General features: G+C 38.8%; 1 pseudogene; it reads right to left on the minus strand.

Annotated features, from left to right (window-relative positions):
* Nucleotides 1–15,219: 15,219 nt before the first annotated feature.
* LOC111765967 (U6 spliceosomal RNA) lies at nucleotides 15,220–15,310 on the minus strand (annotated as a pseudogene).
* Nucleotides 15,311–24,848: the final 9,538 nt, after the last annotated feature.

Genomic DNA, 24,848 nt, shown 5'->3' on the forward strand with positions numbered 1-24,848 from the left:
TGGCCCATGCGCAGTGCTGATGCGCGCAAGGAGTGCTGTGCTACACAGGGGTGTCCCCCGCGTAGGGGAGCCCCACGCTCAAGGAGTGCACTCATAAGGAGAGCCGCCCAGCGCAAAGGAGGGAGCAGCCTGCCCAGGAATGGCGCCGCCCACACTTCCCGTGCCGCTGCCCGACAACAGAAGCGGACAAAGAAACAAGACGCAGCAAAAAGACACAGAAAACAGACAACCGGGGGAGGGGAGGGGAATTAAATAAATAAAAATAAATCTTTAAAAAAAAAAAAAAAACGATATCTACATGGAATCCTCTCTAAAAGCTACATAGATGTAAAAACTGCAACCATTACTAACTCCAGCCAAGGGGACTCGATCATAAGACCACTATCCAGCAATTCACCCAAGAGTATGAGTCGGTTAATTGAGGTGTTATATTCATGCTAATCTGTCCAAATATCTTCAAATCTATGTAGGTAAGTTAAGAAACATTTCATGCTATTTCCATAACTTGATTCAATGGCAAAGGAAATACAGATAAGGCAGTGGAAGAGAGGACTGCAAACAGGAAGTACTGTTTCAAAAACTCAACACTTTTGTTTGTGAATCCATCCATACGCATCACAAGAAATGTGATGCCCACAAATATATGCTTAGGCTCACTTTCCAGAATGTCAACAGCAGCAACCAGGAATTGAACACTCACCGTAGGCCAGTTCAGGGTACAAACTCTAGTCTAATCCCCCAACAACCCTATAACATAGGCTTCATTGCCGTGCCCAGCTTTACAGATAAGGAAGTTGAGACTCAGAAGAGTTAAATAATTGCCCAAGGTCACACAACTAGTAAATGGCCAAAACAGGACTGGGATCTTGTATGAAGTTCAGGTACTCCATCTGCTATGATAAGCTGCATGCCAGGTAATAGAGAAGAAACAAATGCAGAAATAACATTTGTTTCTCCCTGGGCACTGTCTTGGACTATAAGTTCCTGAAGGGCAGGGGAGCATCTATTTCTATGTGGTCCTCTTTGTACAGCACCGAGGATGTCATTTGGGTAATGAGAAGAATGAAGAAGCAAAAATGTATTATAGATGATGGTAGGAGCCTAACTCCCTGTTTGCCCCTGAATTTATAAAAAGTCTTGGGAATGACATTTGCAGGAAACAAAATACATAGTCTCTAAGCCTTGGTAACTGCCTGCAGCTCACGATGCACTCTGTCAAACACGCTCTGTTAAAGGGCAAATGTCCAAATCATTACCTGAGACTACGTGCCCCAAATTACCTTGTATTATAGGAAGAGGAAGGGCTGATTTCACAGAGTGCCACCTTCCTCCAAACCTGCTACTTTCCTCTATGTCTCCCCATAACCTAAACCTCATCAGTCCTGGAATTTTCAGTGCAGGAAAAACAAAAGGTAAAATAAGCGGAGAACAACTACTGCTGTCATTGCCTTTCCCGCAGTCATTTCGCTCTTATCTGCTGGCGGGGCAGACAGTGTAAGTTGTCGCGATCTGAGGAAAGATGAGGGATGAGATGTCAAGGCAGGGAACGTTGCTGCTGTGCGAGGGAGTTTTGACACGCACTACAGACAGTGAGCAACCAAACTGCAGCCGCAGAGAGGAAGCGAAAGATGAGCGTGCAAAAAGACCAGCATATTCAGCCTGCCAATTAGCTTCTCCCTCTCCACCCCCCGCCCCCAACACAAGGTCCTTAATATTAACAGTGCCGGAAATTGCAGCAGTGTTTTCAGGTTGAAACCGAATATTACTTTTCAAATGTGAGTCTCGGTGTGAAACTGGAACACCAGAGCACTCCTCTCCTCGTCTCCCAGGCCAGAATATTCTCCAACACCAGCAGCTCGGCAGCAGTGTCCCATTCTCAAGAAACAGGCTTGGCATTTCTGGATTCCCATAAACACACATGCACGCACATATCCTGGGACTAAAGGACAAATACGCGTGCAACAGGGACAGGCCAGTCCTGATCTGTGGGTTGAGTAGTGCCCTCTTATTCCTCTTGCCTGAATCCCTACACCTATTAACCAAACCTCACCCAGCATTCCCTCCACACCAACATACTTAATATAACCATCATATCCTTGACATGGTTGCTATCAGTTGTACTATCAGAGAGTATGTGCCCAAAACCAGCATCACATACGCTGAAAGAGCTTGAACTCTCAACTTGTTTGTGATGATTTTTTTTCTTTTTCTTTTTTGCTGCATAATAAGTTTCTCAGCCCATACTTAAAGGAATGTGACCAGCACCCATCTCCAACATCCCACTCCCCTGGGAAAGAATGAAGACATCTCCCCAACTGCCCTGCAAAAGGTAGAGACTGAGATTTCTATTAAGACTGATCCTCTTTAACCTTGAGGTAGAAAGAAAGAAATATTATGCTGTTAAATGGTGGGCCCCAGTCTAATGCCTATTACACTTTTCACGATGGGTCTTCCAGGACTACAAAGGGCAAAAGGAAAGATTAATATTTTCTAACTGGTGGAAAATAAATCAAGAGTACTTGCTCAGACTCTAAGAACTCTAATGTCATTGGAACATGATCAGAAGAGTTTTTTAACTCTAGATTAAACTGCAACTCTCCATCCAGAGCTGCCAGTGCCAGAATGAGGGGATTGAGAGGGGATTGCTGCAGGGTTGCACAGATGCCCAGTGACAGAGCAGACACCTGGCCAGCCCATCAGAGGTGCCCGGTCTTTACTTGAGTGGACACTCGAACACTTGCACCAAGAGTCCTGGGGCGGTTGGAACAACTTCCTCCAGGACCACAGATTGGGATAAAGCCCTGGTGGTAGGCAGCTTGGATAGTTTGATAGCAAAGGAGAGCGGGAAGGCATTTAGAGTATTCTGCCTGAGACGTTCTAGAGCAGGGCTTCTTAACCTTGTTTATTCCACGAACTCCTTTGCCAGTCAGGTGAAAACCATGGACTCCTTACTAAGTCCACACTATCCTGCATATTATTTAATAAATATATCACACCCACATCAATACATCCCCACAAGAATCATGTTTTTCTGAATTTCAATTCAAGCTCATGGACCCCTGGTTAAGAGCCCCTACTCTAGAGAAAGCTCCATAAGAAATCAGAGTATCCAAGGGAAACAGAAACAGCCCAGAGTGGCTGGGCAAAGAGAGGAGATTGCCGCCCAAGGGATGTGACCCTCATCGCAATTGTGATTTTGCCGAGTGTGGTAGCCTCAGGCATGTTTGTATCTATTTCTCCTTGACTAAAAATAAGGGGGAAATCATGCTTCCACAGCAATAGGCTTTGTTAACATGGAAAAACAGATATTCCTAAGATATTTGGACTGGAAGGAGCCTTAGATATTATCTAGTCCAGTGATTGTCAAACTTCAACAGAATCACCTGGAAGTCTTGTTAAAACACAGATTGTCCAGCCTACCATTAGCATTTCTGATTCAGTAGGTCTGGAGTGGGCCCACAAACTTTGCGTTTCTAACAAGTTCCTAGGTGATGCTGAAACTGCTGGTCCAAAGACTGTGTTGAGAACCAACCCCACACTTCTTAAGGAAACTTAATTAAATTTAACAAATATTTACTAAATACCTGCCATAAACAAGATTTTAGGCTGCATGTTAGAAACAAAAAGAATTTTATGCTAAATTAAGTTCCAAATTGATTAAACATTTAGATGTTTTTAAAAATTAATGGAAGTGGAAAGTGGCTGTGGCTCAATCAGTTGGGCTCCGTCTACCATATGGGAGGACCTGGATTCATGTCCCAGAGCCTCCTTATGAGGGCAGGCTGGCCTGCATGCCATGGAGAGTTGCCCAGCCCGTAAGCACCGTGGAGTGCCAGCAGCCCACAAGCGCCGCGGAGAGTCTACTCAACAGGGTGATGCAACAAAAAGGGAGACAAGTGAAAACACAGAAGAGCGTGCAGCAAATGAACACAGAGAGTGAAACAACAAACAAGCCTCGGGGGGGGGAATAAATGAAAAAATAAATACAGACACACAGAAGAATCCACAGTGAATGGACATAGAGAGCAGACAGCAAACAAGCCGTTGGGGCGGGGGGGATTAAAAATAATAATAAAAAATTTAAAAATTAATGGAAATGCTAGAATATAATTCAAAGGTAGGGAAGGACTTTGGGGAAATGTCACTACAGGGAGAAGAATGAAGAAAAATATCAATAGAAATTTCTATATAAAATTATTAAATTTTATATAGAAAGAAATTTTATGCAGAAAGAAAAGTCAAAATAATGACAAAGAACAAAAATGTGAGAAAGTATTTGCAACCTATATGACAGCTAAAACAATAAGTCCTTAAAATTCAAAGAGCTTTTTCAAATCCATAATGAAAAGACAAACATTCAGAGAAACAAAGTAATAGTCAAATTGCAAAAGATAAATAGAATGACAAGGAGTATATTTTTAAAATTTAGACAAATAATAGAGTAATGAAAATTAAGGAAAGATCATTTCTCAATAATACATTTGGCAAATAAAACTATCGATAATATTCAGTGTTGGCAGAGCTGACTCTCATACGCTGATGGAGGGTGTATAAGTTGGAACCATCATTTTATATGTTAGTTAAGGTAACATTAGCTGTTATTACAAAAAGGAAAATGAAAGTTTACCATGGCTTAAACATGAATGAGTGTATTTCTTGCCCACAGTAAGTCCGAGGAAGTGTTCTGATTAGCAGCAGGCTCCCTTCCAAGCCATGATTCAGAGACCCAGGCTCCTTCCTTCCTTCTTTCCATCCAGTGCCTCCACCATCTTCAACAGGTAGCTGATAGGCTCACAATGCACAACCTCATCAAGCCTAAAAGGAAAACAGCATGGAAAACAGCATTGCAGCATGCACGCCTAGAAGGGCATGCATAATTTCCACTCACATTTAATTGGCTAGAACACATTCACATGATACGTGAATTATATCTCAAAAAGTAGAATGGTGAGCATCCAAGACTAAAGGCAATTTGTTAGGGAATAGTTAGGTTAAACTTATAAGGAATGGTAAGCAGTGATCCATAACTATTCTACTGAATTTTGCAATGAAAAGGAAGAGGTACAAGACTACAATTTTAAGTGATAGGCAAACAAATATTTTTACAAAAGACCTAATTATGTATATAATGATAAAGCACCTGAAGGTGTCCCACCATCTCAATGGAGGGGTGAGTTTCTGCATTAAAGTAGATGATTCGTCTTACCCAGCAGCTACACTGCTTCCTCCAAAATCTGAGGGAAACAGAAAAATTTGGTAGAAATGCAAAGAAATATTGATATGGATATAGTTCATCAGATGGTTGTAATCATTTCAGTAATATAACCTTTTGTTTTATTTACCATGGGAAAAGGAGCTAAAATATGTTTGAGACAGTAAGGAAAATGGGGAAAGGTTAGAAAAACCATTACTGGAAACACAAACAGAAAGCAAAATAAATCAGCCACCAAACCCCTGAAGTGGGTATCACACTTGTGAGCAGCAAGAGTAAGAGACTTTGGATGCAATAAATATTAATTTCATCAGACTTATAATATTTTCTTACCTTTTAAGAATTCACTCTATCCAGAGATGATGAGAATGCCCTCACTGGGAGAGGAACACATCGTTTTTAGTTACCTTACTCCCTCAATATCATCCCCTTTTGAAATAAATAGTCTGACTTTCATTTTTGGAAATATTTCCCATAATAGATGTTTGTGTTTCATCACATCATCATCCATGTTACACAGAAGAACCAATGGATTTAATATCTTAAACAAAGCCCAACATTTTTAATTCATTTGTTCTTGTTCCTGTGCATTTTATTCAGAAGAAGACTACATAGTCCAATAATCTCTGGGAATGTATTCATTGATATTGACTCCGTTTTGACACAATATATAAAGTCTGCTAATTTACAGTGCTTATAAACCATTTATTGCCCAATTTACCTGATCAACCCAAGTAGCAGAGCCCATGGTTCTGAGGGAATGGGATTGAGTCAGATGGCAGGTCCCAGGGCAGTAAGATTAGCGCACATTGGAAACACCTTGGCTTCCTGACAGCAGCTCAAGTTGTAGGTTCTTGGCAGACAGAAGGGGTGCCTGAAAGAGCAGAGTGCAAAGGGGCAGCTTGAACATTATCTGCCTTTGGGCTTGTGGGCAAAGGAGGCAGCTAGGCAAAAATTGTTCCGGAGCAAACTCTCAAACTAAAGACTGACCTCCTACAAGCTGAAATTAGTTCTGGCAGTAAAAATCGAAGTCACCAATAGTGCATAAAAGATGGACCTCATTTTTGACTGGAACTACCCTTCCAAGTTTCTGAAGTGACTGAAGTTTCCATTACAAACATGAGAGTCCCTTCCTCAGACACTGCAGATCTTGCAGTGGTTCCCAGGAGACAAGAGTAGTTTGAAATCAGCCTTAAATCAGGGGCCAGTGGTGGACATCTGTTTGTGGGAGTAAAGCTTAGTCTCTGGATAGAGGGCTGACAAGTTATGGGAAGTTAGTAGGGCCCCAGCAAGCAATATGCATATTTCAAGAGAGAATCCTAATTCCATCTATCAGGAATTGGAGCATGCTTCCAGACCAATGGCAAGTCATTTCAGAAGTACATGGTAGGAAGCAGATTTGGCCCAATAGATAGGGCATCTGCCTACCACATGGGAGGTCCAGGGTTCAAACCCAGGGCCTTCTGACCCGTGTGGTGAGCTGGCCCAAGCTCAGTGCTGATGCATGCGAGGAGTGCCATGCCATGCAGGGGTGTCCCCCGCGTAGGGGAGCCCCATGCGCAAGGAGTGTGCCCTGTAGGAAGAGTCGCCCTACGCGAAAAAAGTGCAACCTGCCCAGGAATGGCACTGCGCACACAGAGAGCTGACACAACAAGATAACACAACAACAACAACAAGAAAGAGACACAGATTGTGGGTGCCACTGACAAGAATACAAGTGGACACAGAACACACAGCAAATGGAAACAGAGAGCAGACAACTGGGGGGGTGGGAAGGGTAGAGAAATAAAAAATAAATCTTTGGAAAAAAAAAAAGTACATGGTTAACTGGGATCTTACTCAAAATATGTCAAATACCAGGGTTAGGGTTATAAGACTGACATGAGGTTCCTAACCATTATTCCTTCATGCACTCAACCGTCATTGCACCTACTATAAACCAGGCTCTGTGATACTGACTGGCAGTGTAAAGACAAATAAGATATAGTCTCTAAGCATCTTACCATGACTAGTGGGAGAGACTGTAAAGAGTCAGTGCAATACATTTCAGCAGGGAATATTTCTGAAATTGAAAGTCTTCCTGAATTTTGAGGGGCATGTTTATCCACACTAAGCAGAAATTAACTCTTTCTTGCTTAATTTGCCTAAAGTCTACCCTACTCCAAACCCCCAAACATAATTCTCTATTTTTTAAAAAAGTAGTGAAAATTTTAAGGGAAATGTCAACTAGCAGTTGTATTACACAAGTGAATCCCACAAAGAGCCAATGAAACAAAAAATTTCATAAAGGTCCACACCCATCCATATTTACTTTGTCTTATCCAATAGCATATTACAACTGTTTCCATGGCTCCAAAATAGCAAGTCAGTGGGGTCAAGTCAGTCAAATAAGTCAAATGCATTTTTTTTTAAAAGACACAAATTGAAATGGTTGATATCTTCATCCTGTATAGGCATGATATTTATTTCTATTCACAGGTTGTTTGCTTTATTACCTATTCCCAAATCCCTTTTCTCTACTATTTTATAAAATGCACAACTCAACCTGGGTTAAATTGCATACAATATCTTAATACATCATCTTCCAATCATTAATTTTCATCAGAGAATGTCAGCAGGGAATTATATCAGATTACTTAGACCTGGTTTCTTCTCATAAATTCATTTTAACCTCTATATAGCCTTCTATTATATCAGACATTTTCCATCTCTCTTGGAAGTTTTTTAAATTTTTTCTTGAAATTAAAGGTAAACAAATCGAAACTACTCCTGTCTTTATTCTTTAACCAATGTTATTGAATTTTCATTATTTGAAAAACATGGAATGAAGTGTTGGGGGGTGAGGACAAATACTATCCTGATTTGCAGGTAAAGTGGGATTTTCCTTCTTGTTCTGGAATTAGAAATGAATTCCATAAGCCTGAGGGGAAAAGGCACAACTTATCCCATGTTAAAAAAGGGGTGCCCTCAGAACTAGAGCCAACACCTCACTAAAGGACTCGTTGAGAGGCATACTACAGAATTTCCACCAACTGGCCAGTCCTCAACAGTCCCCCACAAGACAGTCTATCCAAAAAGAGCCAGATGACGTAGGTATTATAGACTTTGTGAAGAGAAGATAATATAAGACAATGATTTGTGAAGACTGAAGTTTCCAGAAAAATGGAGTTGCTGACATCTGGTTCCCTGCATGAAGGCTTTCTGAGCTGCAAAAACTCTAGGCCCATGCCTTCAATCCCCTGAGAAGAGTACGTTAAGGAATTCCTGTGGGAGAGTTCAGACTCAGAAAGTATGTTATTTTATAATTTCTTGGACTGTCTCCCTAGGGTAGAGAGGAGGAACAGGGTGCTTGACAGGGTTCCTTTAAAGTTTAGAGGTCATTCTTGAACCTAGAGAATGGTGCCTGCTTCTGACCTTGAGGTTTATAAAGGATGGAACTCACTGAAATAGCCAACGCCCACGGAGTTTAAAGGTGTAGTGTTCCTAGGCACCCTGTCCCAGCCCTCCACAGCCCTTGAAGGGTTTAGAAAAGCACCCCGGCTCCAGGGAAATGAGTTAAACGAGTACAGAGATGGGCTGAGAATGTCCAGGCAGTTGCTAAACCAATTGATGGGATGCCCAAACTAGAGAAAGAGTTGGGCAAGGTAGGAAATAAAGGGAGACATGTCTGCTTCTCAAGGGGATGTCTCAGTGACAGAGAGGTCTGGAGTAAAGAAATCCAACTCACCATATGAATGGAAACCTGCGTGCCAGCAGAGACCACCAGCATCAGACAGAGCCAGACTGAGCTTAAGAGAGAACAGATCCACCACTGACACGTGGGCATGAAAAGTCACATGAAAGGACTCCTTCACATTAATCCCCCCCAAAAGCTTCTTCATTCACAACAGCAGAGAAGTCAATGCTAAGGAAAGGAATATGGGGGGGGCGGTTCAGAGCCAGGCCAGAGCCCCATCTCCTCCATACCCTCTTGCTATGGCCAAGCTAGGAGGAAGAAGATAAGATTGGATCAAGACTACTAAAAGTAAAGTTTTAAAAATAAATATTCAAGTCTTAAATTAGGAATCACTGTTCAGCAAAATAAAAGAATTTCTTGTATAGGTCAACAAAGTGATACCTATACACAAAAAAACAAAAAAGTAACATCAAATGTCTAGATAATTGGATATTTATATATTTGGAATTTTTCTTCTTTCAATATATCAGTTGTCATCATTACTCTCCTAAGCCACTAAATACAGCTTATTATAGCTCAGGGGAAAAAGCACATAGCATATGCTGGAGTTATTAAAAATGAAAATTGATTTTAATTAATTGGTTTGGGTCAAAATATTCAAATATATTTTAGTTTTAGTTTTCCAAATTTTATGTCACTAATATATCCTTTACAAATTTCACACTAATAATATACATAGTATTTCAGAAAAAGATATATCACTGAAGAAGTACAATGAGACAATGAAATAAAGAATGTGGAAAATACTGCTTCTTGACCACATCCTTGCAAAAATTACATGTGTATAACTGTTTGCTCTAGATGTCTAGTTTAGCTTTGAGGAGACAATAAATAAAATTGCAAGTAAAGTTAAATGTATCTTAAGGATACAATAGGTATCTTGCATTTCAGGACTTCAGGCATGTTTTGGAGATGTTTCAAGAAACCAGTAGCAGGGAAGCCCCATAATCTCTCTCAGGGCATCTGAGTTTCTCTTTGGATATTGGTTCCATTCTTGGCTCTTCACTGAAGAGCATCTTAAGCTTCTGTAGTTTATATGGGCTCATAAGTTTGCTAGCATTCTCTGTATCGTGACTTTCCAGCCTCAGGTTCAACTACTAACTAGCAACTTACATTCATGTTTCTTAGTTCAAATAAAAAAGTAAAAGAATTACACTGGTTCATGTTTTTGTTCCAGACCATATGATAATGGCTAAGCCAGACATTAGCTACCCTTGGCTCTTCACCCACTCAATCTTTTCCAACAAAACGGGACCCATAGTACTTGAAGAAATTGAGTTTCCAGTGAACTTCAATCCTGGACCCCATCATGGAGAATTATGTGGCATCTAGGACAGTTTTCTAACACTTATGTATATTACATGTGTTTTAGTGTTTTTTGAATTTTCTAACAATTTAGTCTCTTTTAATATCCATCTTTTAACCTCACTTTGAGGCAAAAAGTTGAAATGCTGTGAGAAAAGATTTCTCATCATAATTTGGACCATGGACTCATAAGTCATTTAAGATCTCAAAGATCCTACAGATCATCTATCCCATCTGTTCTTACTTTGTTCTCCTTAAAATTTTACTAGGATTTTAAAAATTTTTAATTGCAAGTAAATTTTTGTCACATAGTAGAACCCAAAATATACACCTGTTCACATTATAGATAAAAGAGCACTTAGGTCACCTGGAGAAAAAGTGCAGTTGTCTCAACACAGCGACAATCACTTCCTTCATGGAAACCAGAGCTCATAACCACAGAAGAAACCCTAGCCAGAAGGAAACTCTGCCATCTAACTTAAGCACCTCCCCTCTTATTCTTTACTCAATGGAGATGAAAAAATAATCTTGAATGGGAAGAAGAAGAAGGAGGAAGAGGAGGAAAGGAAGAAGAAGCAGAGGAAGAAGAGGAAGGAGAGGAAGGAGAAGGTAAGGAAGGAGAGAAAGAAGAAAAAATAACAGATAAACATATCTAGCTATATGTTATAGCTAGAAACATAGCTATATACCACTTACTGAGTGCAAACTAAGCTAAAGACTTCTTTTGTTAAATATTGCTGAATTGTATTCAAAATAAGGAGATTTTACTGAGCTCAGTTCTACCTTATCTTAAAAGGTGCTCATGATTAACTACTGGACCTCTATGAGGGAAATCCAAATGGCCCTTGTCTCTTGAGTACATCTTTGTTTCGTATAACACCATTGACTTGACCTCATGAAACTCCTGAGTAATAGGAGAGCCAGAATTAGTGGATTCTATAAATTAGTTGTAAGTACTTTGTTTCCATTTAATTAGCTTGATTGTAAAAGACCAAGCAAAACATATGAAGGTATTTTTATTTCTTTCTGCTTTTGAGGAGATAATGGCCAAACTACTAGGTCTATTTAATTAACGATGCCATATTTATTCCATAATAGTATTTCCTCACTGACACACAAAATGAATATGCTTCAGGAGGATATTAAATACAATCTTTTTGTGAGAACGAGAGATGTCAGAACAAAAGACTGTGGGTGTAAGCAATAACACATGTTCTGAACTTCTCTACAGATTGGTAATGGTCCCCAAAGGCAGAGTAAAGAGATGAGGAAGGAACGGATCAAAGAGCTGAGAGGTAGGTTCTAGAGAAGGACAAGAAAATAATGACCTCAATTTTGATGAATTTACAAATGAAATATACCTAGAGGGACCACCCCAGGAAAAAACTGATCAATTATACGAAAGATTATTTTTTTTACATTTACAAGAAGGAAACAGTTTAATTACTTTTAATAACTAAAATAAATGTTTTTATAGAAAATTACCCAAGATACTTATTTTTCCCCTGAGGTTGTGGAATTTCAAAGAATATTCAGACTTATGATAGAAAGTGCTTTTAAGAAATTTACTGCCAGGCTTAAACAACCATGATTCTGTGGCTTTATCACCTAGAGAAATAAAAGAATTGATTCATTTGTCCAATTCCTGAGATCCTTGGCCAAGTCTCAGGCTTGAGTTACACTTGGACTTTTTCTTCTCTCTGAGTGATTTCTGATCTTATATTAAAGTTACCCTTTAATAAGTGATTCTGAAGTTAAGGGTAAAATTCTATAAGAAGGAGAATTCAGCAAGTGTTTCAGAAAGTTACAGAAAAAGAAAATCCAATATAAGTATCTACTCTCCGTGTGCCAACCAACTTTCTAACCTCTAACTAATTCCCTGTTATCATATTCTCCAACTTTTCTCACACCTCACTTTCTTTCACCAGTAAATCCTATCAATATTGTTTGGATTAAATAGTCACATGAAAATTTTAAAAAGTTCCCTTTCTGAAAAAGAGAATAATATAAACATATATCGCTCTCCCCATTTCAAAAAAATGATATTGTTGCTAAATTTTAGAGATATGCTCATTTTTTATTCAGAAACAATTATAGCAAGAAAAAGTATGGAGATCAATGACTTAAGATTGTTACTGGATTGTCAAGTGTTGCATTCTAATCTAATAATAAAATGTATTCAAGTACTGTAGTCCACTCTGGCTAAGACCCAGTCTGCTGTATATATATACCAGTGGCTACCCCTGGAAGCAAATAGGAGGTACTTTACTTATCAATTCCCATGACCTCCATCTGACTAACCATAAAATCTAAGTAAAAAGTCAGCCCTTACTATGCAAATACATCCTAGGGAGAGCTATCCCAGCCCCACACTTGGTCCAGATTGTTGCAACCCCCTAAACTCCACCCACTGAGAGATCATGGTGCACTCAAGGCCTCTTCCCCAAGAGGGTGAAAATTTCTTTCCCCAGAGCCAAAGGAGCAATTATAACCAAGAGACCATAACACACTGAAAGTAGAACATGGTGGAAGCGGATTTGGCCCAGCGGTTAGGGCATCCGTCTACCACATGGGAGGTCCGCAGTTCAAACCCCAGGCCTCCTTGATGCGTGTGCAGCTGGCCCATGCACAGTGTTGATGTGCACAAGGAGTGCTGTGCCACGCAGGGGTGTCCCCCATATAGGGGAGCCCCATGCACAAGGAGTGCGCCCCGTAAGGAGAGCCGCCCAGCGCAAAAGAAAGTGCAGCCTGCCCAGGAATGGTGCTGCACACACGGAGAGCGGACACAACAAGATGATGCAACAAAAAAAAAGAAACACAGATTCCCATGCCACTGACAACAACAGAAGCAGACAAAGAAGAAGACACAGCAAAATAAACACAGAGAACAGACAATCAGGGTGGGGGGGGGCAGGGAAGGGAAGAGAAATAAATAACTAAATCTTTAGGAAAAAAAAAAAGAATATATCTACACTTGTATTTATCTATAAGCACTGGTTGCTGTCTAATTTCACTCTACCAACTAGCAAACCTTCAATTTTGTTTACAGATGACAAAGTGCCAACATACAGATACACACTTTCCTAGACTCCCTTGCAGTTCTAGGTGGCCATGTGACATAGTTATGGTAATTGATATTTAAATTGAGGATGTTCTATTATAGGAAAGAAAAGACCTCCAACCCTACCAGTACCAGAACACTGCTTTCTCTTCTTGCTGCCTAGAACACTGAAGTGAGAGCCAGTTAGAGTCAAAAAACATGATAATGAAGCCTACACTCTAAGGATGTAGAGTAGAAATAGGGAAAGAACCAGAGCCCTGGTGGCATCACTGGGCAAAAGAACCATCCTGTACAGCCCACGCCAGGACTTACTGGTGTTAGAGACACACAAATCACTGTTTAAGCCTATATATTCTGAGGTTCTCTGTTACTCAAAGCAGAACACATTCCTAACTGGTTGCAATAAGATATTACTAAATTTCAATAATGGCTAAGAAGTGTGAAGTTCCATAAAGCTCCAGACTCAACCTCTGCCATGCTAAGTGTCATGCTGATGGCTAGAAAAACAAACACATTTCATTCAGTAAGAGCACACAAATGTAGATGTGATCCTAGAGATACCTAATTTTTCAGTATGAGAAACAAGTCAGAAGTTATACTCAAAACAAAAAACAAAAAAAAAACTTACCAACAGAAGCTACACCAGCACTTTCAAGAAACAGATTTCTTACTTACAGAATTTTCTTTGTCTAATACCAGATGTCATTAGGTCCTGCAAGAATAAAATGTTTTTTTTTAAATTATAATACCAAATAATATCAAAGAAAGGAAATACAAACTTAGTGATACAAAACTCAGTGCAGAATCAGGAGTATAATTCAAACAACTAAAGCAACATCATGTTGCCTGGCTGAATTAACCCAGGGCTCTTGGCAATCACCACTCACTATTTCACTTTTGATCCATCTGCCAGCTCTCATCCCTATTTTAGCTATCTTTGCTCCTGGAATTCCTTTCTGCATCTACACATCCCCTGCTTTTCATTCTTTTTGGCTCCTAAGGCCTCAATTTCGGAAACTTCCTTTTCTTCATATTCAGTTGTCTAGTTCTTGATTCATAACACTCTCTCTGCTCTCACTCTTAGAAGCCACCTCAGATTATGCAATCAATTCTTGGCCTTCTAAATCATTGCCTTCCTCATGGTTCTACTTCTGGTGCTGCCTCCTCACAGTACTCTAAGCTTCAGTCTCTGAATTTCCCAATACTGTTTACACACAACTCCACCAATGGAATTAAAACCCTCTTCCTATACCCTTTTTCCAGCTTCTTTTCACAAATACCCAACTGTCAAACAGCAGTCTTTGAACCTACTTTTTGTTAATTAAAAAAGTTAATTCATTACAAAATTAAGGCAGAGGTGATGATGTAATTACAACTATGGGAAGTAGAAAATGGGATAGATGACAGCCTGTGTCCCTGCTGCTCAGAATTAAGGATATATATATACATATGCACACACACACATATATACACACATATATATACACATATCTATGTGAAGTTGTGAGCTTATAAAACAATCTTGCATAATGTGCAAAATTCCCATACATCACCCTTCCATCAATACCTTGCATTGTTGTGGAACATTTGTTACAGATTCTGAAAGAACATCATCAAAATATTACTACTAGCTATGGTTCATAGCTTACTTTTGGTATATTTTTTCCATATACCTCCCTATTATTAGCATCATGTATTAGTAGTGTACAATTGTTATAGCTCATGAGAGGACGCTTTCATATTTGTACTGGTAGTCTCTGATCTACCACATGGTTCACTGTGTTATACAGTCCTGTGCCTTGTACAGTCCATCCAATGTGTACCCTCAGTAGCCCTCACTTCCTTCACAGAAGTATGCAGTTGTCACCTCAGTACATTTGTGACCATTTTCCTTAGTCCAAAAAAGAAAATATGGAATGTGTCATGAATTTGCATGTGCAGGGGCCACACTAATCTCTTTATTGTTCCAGTTTTAGGATATGTGCTGCCAAAGCAAGCATTCTATCTGTATTTTTTGTTCTTTTTTCAGACAGAATTAGTCCCATAAGCAGCTCTCACATAAACTAACCTATCTTTAAGTAATTTCCTTGCATTGAAATTTATAGAATTTTATGGCAACTTAAGAGGTCTCTCTCTATATATTCAAGTGTTAAATTAACCAAAAGGACAAGCTGTCAAAACTTTGGTGCATCCTAATTAGTTTCCTTGGATCCCTCCAAAAGTGGGGGCCCAAACCTTGCAATAACTTCTGGGGTGACAGAAATATTTATACTGGATTATACTTCCTTGTTTTCTTGCAAAAATGCTTTTTTAAAAAAAATAAAAGGCACCAAATAGAAAGAATCTGCATCATTTAAAAATCCCTTGTGTGAAAGAATCTGTCCTGTTTTATGTTTGCTGATCTGAAAGGGTATTTCAGAAAGAATGGGAAAATGAGCCCATGAGATCAATATTCTGAACAATTAACCTATAAACAAATAAATAACACAGTATATGGGCTATTTAATGTCATATCTCCATAGGCAGAAAACAATAAGTTTGTAGGGTAGGTTGACATGATGGATTTAACTAGATTTGTGGCAAACTTTGCCAGATTCAGAAACAAAAGCAGATGTACTCTTTTCCGTTGTTCCTGCATTGTAAAGCCTGCACTCTTCCTTTCCTTTCCTTTAATCCTCTCACTGCAATTTTTATCAGTAATTTGGATATTTACTTTTATTCCCAAAGGAATGGCATATAACAACTGTATAAAAGAAAAGGCAAAGGCAAACGTAACCATTGTGGGGCCAGAGTTCAAGTCATTTTTTTTCAGACTCCAAGAAAAATATCAAAAAAGGACACATATTGAGAAGCATGGCTAGCCTGGTGTTTCTTAGATGCCCTTGAACCTGCATGTATATCCACAGTTTATCCATCTGGTTATAAAACGATTGTTCACTACTCCAAAAGTATGTTAGAATCAACTCGAAGGCTTTTAAAATACTCATTTTTCAGTCCCACCTCTGACCAATTGAAATCAAATCTGTGGGAGCTGGGCTCAGGTACCCATAGTATTTTTTTTTATTCCCTCCCCCACCTTAGGCTTGCTTGCTGTCTGCTCTCTGTGTCCATTCCCTGTGCATTTTTCTGTGTGTCCATATTTATTTTTATTTATTCCTCCCCTCCGCCCACCCCCATGGCTTGTTTGCTATCTGCTCTCTGTGTCCATTCGCTGCGCGCCCTTCTGTGTTTTTACTTGTCCTTTTTGCTGGGCCACCTTATTGTGTTGGCTCTTCATGGCGCTTGTGGGCCAGCCACTCTCCACAGCGTGCGGGCAAGCCTGCCTTCACAAGGAGACCCTAGGACCCGAACCCAGGACCTCCCATATGGTAGATGGAAGCCCAACTGATTGAGCCATAGGAAGTATTTTAAAATACTTCCTACCCATAGTATTTTAAAACACTCTAGATACTCTGAGGCAGGCAAAAGGATGGTTGAGGTTAATCACACAAATGAAGAAATCTCCTCTATATTCCAGGCCACAGAATATATCAACAAGGCTAAAACCTCGCAACATTTTCCTAGAATAGTCTCAGCTAAATTAATATAAAGATGCTTGACTGGAAGAAATATAGTCAGAAAGATATTTATTCATGCCAAACACAAAAGTTAAGTTGTGAAAATGAGAATAGAGATTTCAATGACCAGAATATGCAAATAGCACATTGAGAACATTATCTCCTGGAGATAACCCCTCTCCTAGAAAACCCATTTCAGTAAATTTAAAATATATTCTAATCTTAGAATATATATTTTTAAGAATATAGATACATATATATACTCTAGGATTATTACTTAACTTATTTGTTTAAGAATTTGAGTTCCTAAAGGCTAAAAATTGTAATACAGCATTTATATAAAATTTTAACTCTTATACAATTATCCTAAATGAAAATGAAGCACAATAAATGAAATGGTGTTCTCTTCCTCACTTTTGATCTTTCTCCATGCCTTAAAATATTTTCCTTTCCCATGAGTGGTAAGAATTAACAAGATTCCAATATAGAACCAAATCTCTAGAAGATGGAACACTTTTTAATTAGCAAAGACTGTATTAATTATTAAAGGGAAATATAAGGAAAGCTACAAGGGAGACATTTCATGACAAATAGCTATCATTCTTTGAAAGAAAGAAAAAGTGTAGCACAGTCTTTATCCACCAGTGTCTCCTCTGTGGTAGAATACAGGTAATGCTTTGACAATATTTATGTGAGCAGGATGAAATAATGGAGATGACACTAGCTGCCAAAGAGATCAAATTCATGGAAAAGAAAAATATAAGTAGTAGGTGGAGAGGAAGAACAAAAATCATTAAAAAAAAAAAAAGCCAGACAAGAAATGCAGGAGAGAATTTTACATCTGAAAAGACTTTAGAACCACAGATAGTACTGACAATGGAAGAGGTATCTAGGGAAAGTAAGGTGGCTGTAAGGGAAAGAGTGATCTGAAATTGGAAAGAAGAGTAAAAAAAAAAAAAAAAAGCTGAATAAAAATTACTTTATTCAGTTTTATCATTTTAATGAAGAGAGTAAGGTCACAGACAAAGGTTTATTTAATCTCGTCCTTCATCCATTCACAAGTCAACAAATATTCGGGGAGCAAATAAGACCATCTTTAAAGCAGGAAATAAATATGGCCAGCAAAGCTAAATGCTTATGTTGCTAACATCATTTTTAACCTTTCCTTTCAGATTTATTTCAAAATATTTGCTTCTGGCATCTTGTTTCCCAAATTGTTTTATTATTATTATTATTAAATTGTCTTTTTTTTTAAAAGATACATAGATTACAAAAAATGTTGCACTAAAAATATAAGAGGTTCCCACATACCCCACCCCACCCCCACCCCCACTACTCCCACATCAAGAACCTCTTTCATCATTGTGGCACATTCACTGCTTTTGGTGAAAACATTTTGGAGCACTGCTGCACTGCATAGATTATAGTTTACATTGTAGTTTGCACTCTCCCCCAGTACATTCAGTGGGTTATGGCAGGATATATAATGTCCAGCATCTGTCCCTGCAATATCATTTAGGACAACTCTAAGTCTCGAAACGCTCCCACATCTCATCTCTTCTTCCCTCTCCCTGCCCTCAGGATCTACCGTGGTCACTTTCTCCAGATCAGTGCTACAGTTTCTTCCACTACTAGTCAGAATAGTTCTATAGTAGAATATCAGCAAGTCCACTCTAATCCATATTTTATTCCTCTCTCCTGTGGACCCTGGATTGGTGATGTCCACTCCACCTTATATAAACTGTTTTTTTACTCCATAGCCAATAGACCAAATTTTCACCCAGCCATACCCTCAGTTTCTTTTCATTTCCATGTGGCAATAGAAGTGTTTGGAGGTAACCTGCTCAGTGAGGGAAGGCACAGCAATGCTTTCTAATCTTCGCAGATTGCCTTGGGGTGGAAGTGAGAAAGGTGTTCACAATGAGAAAAGAAACTTCAGTGGGGACTTCATTATCCTGCAAACCAATACCCAAGTACTGTTCTGCTTTTAGATGAAATAAATGTGTGTACTGTGGCACACGCTCATTTCACCACTCTGAAGGGTATTCCTCTCCCTCATCCCTCTCCAGAACCCAATTTTGTAACACAGGTAATAGATTTTTTAGTTTTGTTTGATTCATATCCTTTTCTTTTTAGAGGGTTGTAGTTGTCAGCAGCAATTTAGAAACTGATAACATTTGTCTGCTTGAATTATCTACAGGTTTGTCATTTATTATTTCTACTTGGAAAACTCATCCCTGAATCACATTCCATAGTTCTAATGCAAAAGGTTTTAACAATTGGCTTCAAGGAATACTATCATGCAGGCATTCTATGCATCTTCAATTTTACGCAATGGTAAAATTGTCTATTATTATCTGAGATCTATGCTGAAATACTTTTGTGAGAATATATGCAAGCTCAAGACACTAATGATAAAAAAGTCTTTCTATTCTTCTATAAATTAAACATTAATTTAAAACTGACAATCCTTTATGCTAGCTAGTGATTAATACACTAAATAGTCAAAACTTTCCTTTTAATGCTTCAGATTTTATATTAAGGTTATCAGGAACCTTTGAAATTTCCCAGAAAATAGTTGGTGGCTGCCAGAGGAAAAAAAAAAAATTCATTCACAAGTAATATAGCCTGTGCATAAATTCAAACTTATCTAATTCTGTATCCAAGTGTGCCTAATTTCTAGAAAGTCAGTAAGGTGATATAGGCCCTACAGGCTTTAAATATTCAGCAAGGATGTAGACTGAATGTGTATTCAAAGTTACATCCAGATGGAATATGGGCGATAGGTTAATTCAAGCTTACCTGGAATGTGGGCAATATGTTCATTCAAGCTTAGCTGGTATTCAAACAAATGGCTAAACCCTAAATTAACAAAGAAAGTTTTTTGACCCCTAAACCTCTCCTGGCCCCACCACATGTGTCTCTTGTATAAAAATAACCTAAAACCCCTAGTCAGGGCTCAGTTTTTGGACGGAAGTCCTCCAGGCCCAGCCAGTCATAATAAATTTTCCTTCTCAGAGATTCCTGAGTCCTAGCCTTCAAACACATGATCACTGAATCCTCTCTGCTTCCACTACATTTCCTGGGGGCTCGTCTGGAATCGCAATGAAGGCTAGAGATAGCAGCATTTCGTTGCCCTTTTGGACACCTCCAAGGAAGCCAGGAGGGTCCAGGCGAATCCCCAGCCCAGGGCACCCCGGCAAGACTTTTAGTCCAGAAAGACTAGTCCAGAAAGAAGTCCAGAAAGAAGGGCCGGAGCCCTTATGGAAAAAAACAAACACATCAAAGGGTCTAAAAGGAAATCCTGAGAATGAAAAAGAAGTTTCATATGCCAGACAGGTAAGACCCCCAGGGACATAGTGTAAGCAAAGCCTAACTGTAAATATTAGAAGGGGGGCCTGATCAGCTCCCAAGAGGACCCTAGTACCCCCAAAATTTGGGGGGAAACCACCTTCTCCAGGTCTGTAAAGGAAAAAAAGCCTGATGTTTGGTTTTAGTTCACTGAAGGTTGGCATCTGGTTTGCCTTCACTAAGACAGTGAAGGTTTGGTTACAGTGGGAAAGGCATAGATGTGTTTAAATCCCACTCCCTACCTCACTTTAAGAAAAAGGCCTCCTGCCCCTCGTGCCTTTGTTTTGGCTGTTCTCTCTTTCTCTCCACTGCCACAGGAAATGAGGCATGAGTATCCCAGTGCTTTCCACTGAGATGCATCCTAAAGAATCGGTCTAAATTTGAAAGATATTGGTTACAGAAAAATGAATTGGTTTTTGTGATAAAGCTTAGTCTGAATATGAATTGAGCAATGGAAAAGTTTAGCCAGAAATATCTTTTAATTTTAATACTGAATTGCAATTCAGCTTGCTTTGTAAGCAGCAAGAGTAGGCAAAGAGCCCTGTTAAAAGATCCCCCTCGCTAAGGTTGCAATCATTAACTAGCTGTAACTCAGTTCCCCCTGATAAGCATTAACGATAAGCTCCCTCCCCCCATAGCCTATGATTGCACTTCTCAAAAGTTAAACAAAGAAACCTCCTAGAAATAGAAAAGTAAAAAGCTCAAAAACAGTCATACTGGAGAAATGAAAATTATGTGTCATATTTATGGACTTTGTGTTTCTGTCTGTGTGCCGTGGCTCTTTAGTGTTTGTCCATTTATTCAATGCCAGTGTATGTTTTCACACCTCTTGATAGTGGTATTGAATTGTGTAAAATGGTGAAGTTTGGTTAAGCTGGAACTCTGGGATGCCAGGTCAGTCAACTAAAAGGGTGTCTCTTCATTCTTCCTAGAATAGTAATCATGGCTTCTGGCATGCCAGTGGGTTCCCCAAGGGAGTCTCTTCTCAGGAATTGGGAAGTTCTGCCTGCTACTGGTCCACATGGCCACAGAGCAGCCTCTGTGTGAAACCCTGAATTCCAGTTAAACTGGTGTTAAAAAATAAAAGGGGGGGGGGGAACAGATAGATCTGAAACCCAGAAACCTCATGTCATGTCTCCTTAAAGAAATGAGAAAATAAACATCAAACTTCTCAGTTTAAACTCAGTTGTGCCTATAAAAGGTGTGAATGGTGACCAACATAAAGAAATCTCATGTGCCATCAATTAAGGTCAAAGAATTCCTAGAAATGCTAAAGATATATAATTCTTCTATTTTAATCTGTGCATAACTTTGTGTTCAACTTTGAAATCTGTATTCAACTTTGTCAGTTTCCTTGTGCCTAGGAAATCAGGTTTGGGGTTATCCAACTGTTACAAGTTGGATAACGGTGAAAGGTAACCTAAAAATGAATCTTTAAATGCCAGTACTGTCTTGCTAGTGGATTTAATGCACAGATCACAATTAAATAAATTTAATTGCTGGAAAAGCAGAAAAACTACACAAAATTGTTACTAATAAAATTGTTTTAATTGCTTAGTTAATAAATAAATGTGCCCAAATTGATTTTAAGTAAAAACTTTCTAGAAACTGAGAGTTGAAATGACTGTATAAGTATCTTTATATTTTAAAAAGTTTAAAAAAAATAACTGGAATTATTACAGTAGGTAGGTGTAGCCTAGATTTCAGCTCTTGTAATGGTGATCTTAAACTAATTTACCTTTGCTTATGGCTATTTCGAGTCTATCTAGTGCTTACTATAGTAATGGTAATTATAACTTAAACTTACCTTTAATTATGGTTATTTTATAACTAACTTCACCTAGCCCCTAGACTTCAACTATTGTGATGGTAATTATAAACTGAGTTTGCCTTTGTTTATGGTTACTCCAAGTCTGGCCCCACCCCTTGTAACTGCTTATGGTTCTGAAGCAAAGAAAAATTGTATCATAGCATTGGAAACATTTTGGTTATAAGCCATTAATTAAGAAAGCCACAAAGGGAGGAAATCGGGAACCCCTAGTCTGGAAATGCCTGCAAAGAAAAGCCTTCAGGGAGATCTTTCTACAGTTGAACTTGTTTTGTAAAAAAAAGGAAAGTTTTAAGTAATTAAGTTGTATTTCCATGTCAAACTCTTCATGTCTGCCTTTTTGCTCAGTGTATATCTTCATACATCAGGATAATATCAAATTAACAAATAATTCTTTTAAAAAACTCTATTTAAATTGTTAAAAATTAAATATACAGTTATATATACAATAAATATTCCTAGAACCCAAATTAGGCTAAGCAGTATGAAAAGGTCATATAGAAATCTGAATATAGAAACTATTAGGAAAAGGAAAAAAATTTTTTCTGAACTCTTTTACCTGCCCAGCCCCCAGGGCCTTCTCTTTGCAAGAGCTCTAAGGAAGGAGCCAGATTTGACAGATTAAACTCAGTCTTCTAGGCTGGGGAATGAAATGGGTTTTTCCTGTAGGTCCCCATTTTAAACCTATTAACAGCCTTAAAAAAGGGTGATTACTAATCCTATTACCAAATTTCAGTAAGTAAAGGAAAAGTCCTTGAAAGCTATGAAACGATCCTTACTAAATTATAATTAAAGCAAATTAAGTAATTATAATATATTTCAGAGCCTAGAAGTCAGTATGCTTTTAAGATTATTCACAGTTACAGAATTTTATCAAAGACAAGATGTTTTAGCCCCCCGTAAAGAAATGAAAAAAACAAAAACAAAAAGAACACTCTTTGTATAAACTGTAACAGTTTCAGTTTATTTAGCTTGGGTGTTATCTCTTTGGTTTGTAAAATACCAAGTTAATAAATAAATCTTATATGTATTAAGTCTTTAATATGATAAAATTCTAAGTTCATATCTAATGAAATTAAGTTGAAGAAATGTAGATCCGCCCTTTCCTAAATACATAAAGTAAAAATCTTCGGTTGCTAATTGTAATCTAAAGTAAATTAACCAGTCTATGTAGTTGTGTTTAATTATAAAGTTTGTAAGAGCATCTTCCAAATTGAAGTATTTGAATGGCTAGTTCTAAAAGGACATTGTTAATTAAAAATCTAAATTAATATTTATGGCAAAAAGTAACTTCATAGCAATAAAACCTAGCTGGAAGTCACTTCTATGTGCATATTCAAGTGGTGGTAATGAAGTTACCTTGATTCCATTGGGAATCTTCAGTTTTCATTTTAAAAATAGAAAAAGTAGTTTTCCTCTACTGCTAAAATAAAATACCTGTGTAATTTATGCCTTCATGGTAAAAGTGTAAAAGTAAAAAGCAAAGTACTAAAAGTTCATTTAATATATAACACATTTCATTTAAAATGTTAGGAGATGAACTTACCAGGTGCAATGGATGTGTCATGATGATGGGAGAGAGTGGTGCTGTGGGGGGAGTGGGGGGCGGGGGCGGTGGGGTTGAATGGGACCTCATATTTTTTTTTAATGTAATTTAAAAATAAATAAATAATTTTAAAAAAATACTAAATCAGGAAAAAAAAAAATGTTAGAAGGGAAGCAGATTGGCCCAATGTATAGGGTGTCCGCCTACCACATGGGAGGTCCATGGTTCAAACCCAGGGCCTCCTTGACCCATGTGGAGCTGGCCCATGTGCAAAGTTGATGCGCACAAGGAGTGCCGGCATAGGGGAGCCCCACACGCAAGGAATGTGCCCCATAAGGAGAGCTGCCCAGCGCGAAAGAAAGTGCAGTGTGCCCAAGAGTGGCCCTCACACACAGAGAGCTGACACAACAAGATGATGCAACAAAAAGAAACACAAATTCCCGGTGCCACTGATAAGGATAGAAGCAGTCACAGAAGAACACACAGCGAATGGACACAGAGAGCAGACAACTGGGAGGGGAGAAGGGGAGAGAGATAAATAAAAAAATAAATCTTTAAAAAAAATGTTAGAAAAGATATATGAAAATCAAGAGATAGACTTTAGCACTATCAAACACTCTTGTGCATTCAAACAAGGCATCCAATATACTGAAGGGTACTTCTCTATATGAGTTATTAGCTAGGTTGGTCACTGACCCCTAAAACAATAAAAGTATCTACTACATCTCTGGTTGTGTTCCTGAAGCGGATGGAAACTACTTTGCAGTTTCAAACTCCTGCAGCAGCCAACAATGGCTCACGATAGCCAAATGTACAATGGATATTATCTCCAGACTGGCACTGTTTCATAGTGCCAAAGAGCACTATGCACCAGGCTGGCAAAATACTGGAATCTACTTTCCTAGTTTCTCTCTAGGGTCAACAATGCTGCAGCTCCTGTGAAGAACATACGAAGTGGAGCAATGAATACCAGAGTACTGTAAGTAGAACTTAAACACAATTGGCACTATAGCTTGCTCCCATGGAGAGCTAACCTGTATGGTATTGCAAACCTGAAACTTAAAGCTATTAATTGAGGGAATTTGGCTCAGTGGAGAGAGTATCTGCCTACCACATTGGAGGTCCAGGGTTCAAACTCAGGGCCTCGTGACCTGTATGGTGAGCTGGCCCACATGCAGTACTGATGTGCACAAGAAGTACCATGCCATACAGGGGTGTCCCCTGTGTAGGGGTGCCCCATGCACAAGGAGTG

Source organism: Dasypus novemcinctus, chromosome 17, assembly GCF_030445035.2.
Source record: "Dasypus novemcinctus isolate mDasNov1 chromosome 17, mDasNov1.1.hap2, whole genome shotgun sequence".
Classification (NCBI taxonomy): domain Eukaryota; kingdom Metazoa; phylum Chordata; class Mammalia; order Cingulata; family Dasypodidae; genus Dasypus; species Dasypus novemcinctus.